The following is a 7,716-nucleotide window of genomic DNA, read 5'->3' on the forward strand; positions in this document are numbered from 1 at the left end:
TTTCTGTTTTCCATCATACCCACCTTACAACTTATCTTTCATATCTCACCTAAAATATTCCTTCTTCCAATGACATCTCCACTGATTGAGCTCCAACAGACTAGGTTAGGTCTTCCTATTATACAGTATAAAAAAGTTGCATGTCTCAAATACAATTATTAATTAAAATATCTTTTCCTACCCTCAACTTAAGCTCCAGAATGGTAAGGTCTGCATCTATTTTGTTCACTCAGATAGATTCTCAGTAACGTCATGGAAAAAAGTGAATGAATAACATCAAATCAGCCTGTTTACTACATTTTAGAAACTGCAATTATTTCATCTTTATCGTGACTTACACTGTGGTATAATTTCTTGTGGAAGACGTAAATAACTGAAATTCTTTTATTTTCTCAATTTCATGCATCTGCTCTTAGATTATTATCTCCTATTTTCCCAGATCACTCTCTCTATTAATCCTATTCCATCAAAATTTTGTGTCTATACCACTGAAGCTGAGCATGACGAGAAAAACACACAACCACGCTGTTTTTACTTTAAATTCAGGACCACAAATCTCAAAGTAGATTATTTCTATCCAGCAATCATAGTACATTTCCTTAGGCTGCTTATCATCCACCCTCCTGGAAGATTTTCTCAATTCTTCCTTTCTCAGATTTTTAATACTTCCCTAGTGTCCTTCCCTTTCGGCTGACATCTTTGCTTCCTTCACTGGGAATGCTGAAGCAAAATTCAAATGAAAAATTTCCCAGATTACACCATCACATTTACCACTTTACCAACACCTATAGCTTAAAACTCTGGCAACACATTGATACATGAACTGCCAGTGCACCTAATTCAAGTTGATCCTTCCACTGGTGCATTAGACCTCAACTCCTCTCATTCAGGTAAAAACATTGCTCCAGAAGTTCTGCCTCCCTCTCATGTTTTATTATGTTTTCTCTATTTACACTGTTATTCCCAACGATACACAAGCATGATACTATTTTTCCCATCTTAAAAAAAAAAAATTAAAACTTCACTTGACCCTGCTTTCCCCACCAAGTACAATTCCATTTTTCTGCTCTTCTTTATAGCTCTTGTGTTCACTGTCTCAAATTCCTCACTTCTAATTTATCTCTTAATCCCTTGACCTCCCACTCCCAGCCAGACATTGGCCCCGCCCTTCCATTGAAACTGTGCTTATTAAGCTCACAAGTCACTTCCATTTTACTAAGTCTGTTGGACGAGTCTTAGTCCTCACCTGCTTGCAGAAATCTGCGGACTCCTGATTTTCCTCCATCATCCCTGCTGTACCTTCTTAGTCTTTTTTACTATTTCCTTTACTTGATTCATGCCTTTTGTTTTTGGAATGCTTTGGGGCTCAGTCCTTTTTTTACCCCCTTTTATATCTATATTCACTTCCTTGGTGATATCCTGGGTTTAAATTTCAACAATATACAGTTGACTTTCAAATTTATATCATCAGTCTGGACTTCTTTCATTTATACAACTACCTACTCAACAGCTACATAATATTACAAATTTAAACTGTCAAACTGACCTTCTGTCCTTTTCCTTCCAAATCTACTTTTTCTACATGCTTTCCCATTTCAGTTTAGGGCAGCTTAGTCTTTCCAGCTCTTTAGGCCAATATACTTTTAGTTATTTTTGAATCTGGCAGGAAATCTTGGTTAACATTTTCAAATACATGAAAAACCAATCAGTTCTCTCTATCTCTATTACTCTGGTGTGAGTGGCCATTATCTTTCTTCTAGATTGCTGCTATAGTATTTTCTCTGGTCTCTCTGCTTTCCTATAACACAGTCAGTGTCTATAGTTGACATGATCACTGGGCTGATTTTTGGTGAAATAATTGGATTTTGTCACTCATCATCTAAAACCTCCATAATGACTCCCTAACGTAGAAGGAAGCCGATATCTTTATCCTTAGCCTAAAAAGTTCTACATGATCTGTCTTCACTTAGGCTCTGATTTTGTCTCCAGCTACTCTTTTTCTCACTCACTCTGCTGCAGCCCAGTGGCCAGCTTGCTTTCCTCTGAACATCTAAGGGTGCTCTATCTTATGGTCTATTCCCTCTGTGTGACACATTTTTCTCTCAAGGTAGCGTCATGTTTAATTCTTCCTTGAAGTATTGGCTTAAATGTGAACTTCTGATGGCTATTTAAGTTTTTATTTTACCAACTTATTTAAAATCACAACCCACCTTTCTTAGCACATGATTCCTCTTAATCTGTCCTCTTCACTTAATATCATTATCAGGGTCTGCCATACATATTTTATCTATTTACTATGTATAACTTATTATCTGACTCTTTGAATAGAATTCAATCACCAGGCTATCACAGATTTTGATTATTTTTGTATTTTTGATCACTGATATATTTTATGTCTCATGAAGAATGGCTGACATAGAGTAGCTGCTCAGTACATATTTATTGAGTGAACTAATGACTAAAAATTATTTTGGGGGGGGTTCCTTGTTTAAAAATCATTGGCATTTATAGTAAAATGTGTTCCCTGTATTATAAATGTATTAAAATACATATAAAGAAAAAAATCATATCAAAACACACTGTCCTGAAACAGTCACAATTTTATCTACATGTAAACTCCTTTCTATGCATTAAAATGTGACTGAGATGGCAGCTGAGACCACTCTACCACTTCTCTCCTCCACTGTTGTGTACTCTCTCTTTTCCCCTAGCATCACCCTGACATGGAACTCAGCACCTTTATATGTCCCCTAAACCACCTACTCACACAAATGCTGATGTGAACAACAAAGGCTTTGTAGATGGAAGCATGTTAAGGGGGTCCCAAGGGAATCTTAAAATCTCATTGGACACTGATGCCCCTTCTAGATTTCGATGCCACCTTTCTCTCTGACACCTTTCCTTATAGTTCCCAGTCTTGTTGGCTCCAATCTATCACTTACCTTTTGTTAAGTTCAAATTCTTCTTTCCTTAATTTTGCAAAAAAAAATTATCTCTCTCTCATTAATGCTGAAACTGATATAGAAAAATAGAAGGGAAAGATGAGCAAAATAAAAGACACCTTCATTAAACATTTTTCCAAAGAACACATACAGATGACCAATAGGCACATGAAAAAATGCTCAACATCACTAATCATCAGGGAAATGCAAATCAAAACCACAATGAGATATCGCTTCACACCTGTAAGAATAGCTAGTATTAAAAAGACAGAAAATAACAAGTGTTGGTGAGGATGTGAAGAAAAGGGACCCCTGTTGGTGGGAATATATTTTGATGCAGCCACTACAAAAAATAGCATAAAGTTCTTCAAAAAATTAAAAAATAGAACTACCACATGATCCAGCAATTCCACTTCTGGGTATTTATCTGAAGAAAAAAAATATATTAATTCAAAAACATATGAGCACCCCTATAATCATTGCAGCACTATTTATGACAGCTAAGATACAGAAGCAACCTAAAGAGGAAGTGACTACTATGAGAATCCGGAGGTTTTTAAACCAATTAGCAGGATTTAAAAAATGAGGTTTCATGGCTTGAACTAGAATAGTGACAATGAAAAATAATTTTAAAATGAAATATGGCTAGCAGGAGTTTATGGGACTTGAGCCTATGCACCATCATCCTTCTCTTCCCTTCCTTGCTCTTTTTTGTTTGGTCAGGGTCAGTTTGGTATCTTAACTCCCTTCTTAGCAACTTGATCTGCGCATACATCTATCTTATGGCTGTTAAAAATATTTATCCCATCCATGGATTTCATGTATTACTGATGGGAATGATTTTGGTAAAAAAAAAAAAACCCAAAACCTAGTTATATCTATTTGCATAGTGGTTTGAATGTTATATAAATGACACATATATTAACTAATTGGTAGATGAGGCAGATACAACTGATCTCAATTTATAGAGAAATAAAGGTTAATGAAGTTTATAAATCTTTCATCTTGGCGATTTATCTAAAGAGACACAAAGCTAATAAGTTCTTCTTTGTTTCATAGTACATTTAGTGTATTCTACTGAAAAAGCATTAGGTAATGAATTGTGAATGTAGTTTGAGAGCCAAAGACCTATATTTGAGGCCCAGTCCTACCATCTACTACATGACCTTGGGCTTTCATTTAACTACAATCACCATCTCTGTAAAATGAGAGTGATAAAACCCACATGCCTTGTGGTAAGAATTAAGAAAGAGCATATGTGAAAATATTTTAAAGTTCTATAAATATTAGTTTTCATATTTCATAATGTAGAGAATAAAAGCTTAGAATTTGGAATGAGTTAACCATGTGTTCAAAGCTGTAGTCTACCATTAACTACATGTATATACACTTAATTGATCTCAGCTTCAATTTCACCATCTTTAAATAGTCATAAATATACTTTCCAGGAATTTTGTACAGATTAGGGATAAGGTACGTAATGAGCAAAGTGCTTGATGCATAGTACACATTCTTTATGCTTTAGGTAATATGTCCAATTAAAAAAAATCTCTTCAAATTCTTGACTCTAGCTTTCAATTACAGCTCCTGGTTGAGGTAACTATAGCTTTCAGTACTGTTTCTCCTTTGCTATTCACTAATGTAAGGTGGTTAGATTTGTGTGCTCCTAGAGGCACCATTTACATAGGCTACAGTGTGGTCAATGCTTTAAGAGTTGTGTAATTCGATGGCCTGCTTTTGTCTTGTGTTCTCAATATGAGTATAACTTATAGTGTCTTTACTTTCTGGTTTAAGTTCCCATCGCTGACTCATGTCTAGCTGCCCATTTAAGGTAAAATTTTCAGTCATATGTGTCCTGAAATTTATATTAAAAAAACTCAACTTGCTCATGAAAATGCATAAAAGCTAAACAATTAGATTCAGTGAATGCATTCACAGTGGGAACTGATTCCATTCACATAATTTACATTCATATTTAATACGAATTTTCTTATTTGAGGAAAAAGTGAGTTTAAAAAACATGAAAACTGTCAAGTGTTCTATTTGTGGTTACAGTTCAGATTTTTAGTTTTATTTTCTGTAACTTCTCTTTGTTCTGTATTATTTTATGAGAGTGAATAGAATTAAAACTGTTCAACTCTAACACAAAAAGGAATTTTAAATAGCATAAATAATGACTTATCTATGAATTGGATGCTTTCGAATTCTTTCAGATACACCAGTGGTGACAGCCCAAAATTATCTAGAAAACTGTCAAGATAACAACTCATGTTTTTCAAGAGTTAACTTTTAATTGCACTTTGCTTTATATTTCTTATATATTTTTAATATAAAATATTTTCCAGTCATATACACTGTATAAGCTGTCTTTATATATTATAAACTAATATTGTGCCTTCTGCTTTGCCAGATCAGTTTGGGATGTAGTTATATGAAAATTTGCCTGCATTAAATGAAAAACAAAATAAAAACCTCTAAAAATTAATAAGGAAGATAATTCCAACAGAAGAATGGGAAAAATCTTAAATAATGAAATCCAGATTGCCAATCAATATATATGAAAAATGATCAATACCACTTGGGAAAAAAAATTAAACATTGATGAGATACCATTTTTGTCATGTTTGAATTGGCAAAGATTCAAATAATAATGTCAATTATTGACTAGGGCAATTAGAAACCTACATATGGTTAGTGGGAATATACATTTTAAATCAATGTAAATATAAATATATACATTTCCTAAAAAATAACTATAATATAATCACTTCTTGAGGAAATATTTAGAAATACTAACAAAAATAGCCATTTGTTTTCAGAAGAAACAGATTTCAGGCTCCTCCCGCTTTTTGGATGTGGGAGCTTAAGCAAGGACAGAACAAGTCAGATCGCTGACTCTTATTTATCCTGCATTCTGTACAGAGTTATTTACTTGCTCGTTCTTAAGTGTTTTATTTCTTTTAAAAAAATGACTCTAGATACAGAGTCAGTGCTGTGTTGACTGCCTAAAACTAGTTGCTACAAACATGCTTTATGAAAACATTGTTGAAAATCTGAGGCAAAACAGAAACAAACAAAATAACTGGTATACCCAAAGCACTAGCTCACCTGCTAAGGTGTTTGTAGGGACTTTTTGCAAATGAAACAAATGTAGCTAATATGGAAAAGGGGTTTTTACCTCTTTTAACACTTGACTAATCATTGTTTAATTACCCCTTAATGGAAAGAATCCAGGACATTAAATTAATAATTTTGTGAAAAAAGTGGTATATATTAAGCAAGGTTTTTAAGAGATATGTGGTTGCTTGCTTTATTGAAATATTGATAAATGAATTACACTGCTCTCTAATGAGTGTCAAAAATAATGACTAGTAAAGAAACAGCAACATAGAGTTCTCGAAATTAAATCTGGAAAAGGTATTTACTTCAGAGACAAACACAAATAATTTATAATCACTTTATTTATTTTTCAAAATACATACGAAACAGTAAAATTATATTTCAAGTGCTTTTCCATTTTCTTTTACAAAAGTAATCATAAACTGTACACTTCATAACAGCTTTGAGGTTTCATTGTTACATAATTCATCTGAACCTGACAGTATGTTCACACATTCTAAAGAAGACATTGTAAAAATACTGAAATGTGTAACATCTTTTAAAGGTGGTTGCAAAACACTTGTTCTCAGTAAGACAATTATAGCTGTCAAGTTTCACGAATGGCTGGTTACCATGTACAAAAGCCAGAAACACGAATTTCAAAAGATTTTAAAATTTCTGTTCTATAATATGGAAGTCAAAGACATTGATTTGAACAATGGCTATGTATTACATCACAAAGTTCAGCTAAAAAGTCACCTTATGAACAATGACCAAAGGATACAAAGCAAGATTAAATATGATGGATCCAAATTATTCCATGTCATGTATGAAGAATTTTTATGGTTGCTATCAGCTTAGAGTAATCGGCAAATATTCTAGACTATTCATTAGTGAAATCATTATATTTAAAATGAGAGGCAGTTCTTTTCTATCTTGACTTCTTGATTATTCATTCTGAAATGGAGGTCTTACTTCATTGTATTCCATAATTTATTCATTTTTTTGAAGATGAACCCAATCACGGCTCTCAGTTGGAAGGATCAATAAAATGTTAATATGAATGACTCGAACTGAAGTTGCACTTTTTGTTTATAAAAAACCACAACTGCAAATATTTTGTATGTTAAATTGGTCTATCTGCTTCTTTCTTATATAATAATGGAATTTATGAAGCAATTCACAGTGGGGATTACTGTATTTTTAAAATGGAAAGCTTAAAGTGTCTTTTTAAAGAAAAAAACAAAAACTAATAAAATCCACAAAATGATCTACATAAATTGACTTAAGCCATGCAATTTTTATAGAGAATGATTCTACGGTCGGTCTGTTCATAGCCTCAGGAATTATAGGACTGTTTTGGTTCACAAACTTTATTCTACAGCAAAATCATAGTCAAACATAATTTCCTATATTGATGTTCAAAACAAAAAAACAATTTTGAAAGAGATAACAAAAACAAAAATTCAATCATTAACCTTCCAACATTGAGACTTACTTCTCTTACCAATTTTTGACTCATTTCTATACTATGCAGTTACCCAATAAATTGTTTCTGAGGAAATGAAAACATAAAGTTGAATAATTGAAATCCATCCTCTACAGTAAATAGGGATTCTGTGCACAAAAGATGAAATCACGACAAAATTCCCAAAGGAAGCGGCCTTTTTTTTTT

Source organism: Pteropus vampyrus, unplaced genomic scaffold (assembly GCF_000151845.1).
Source record: "Pteropus vampyrus isolate Shadow unplaced genomic scaffold, Pvam_2.0 Scaffold82, whole genome shotgun sequence".
Classification (NCBI taxonomy): Eukaryota; Metazoa; Chordata; class Mammalia; order Chiroptera; family Pteropodidae; genus Pteropus; species Pteropus vampyrus.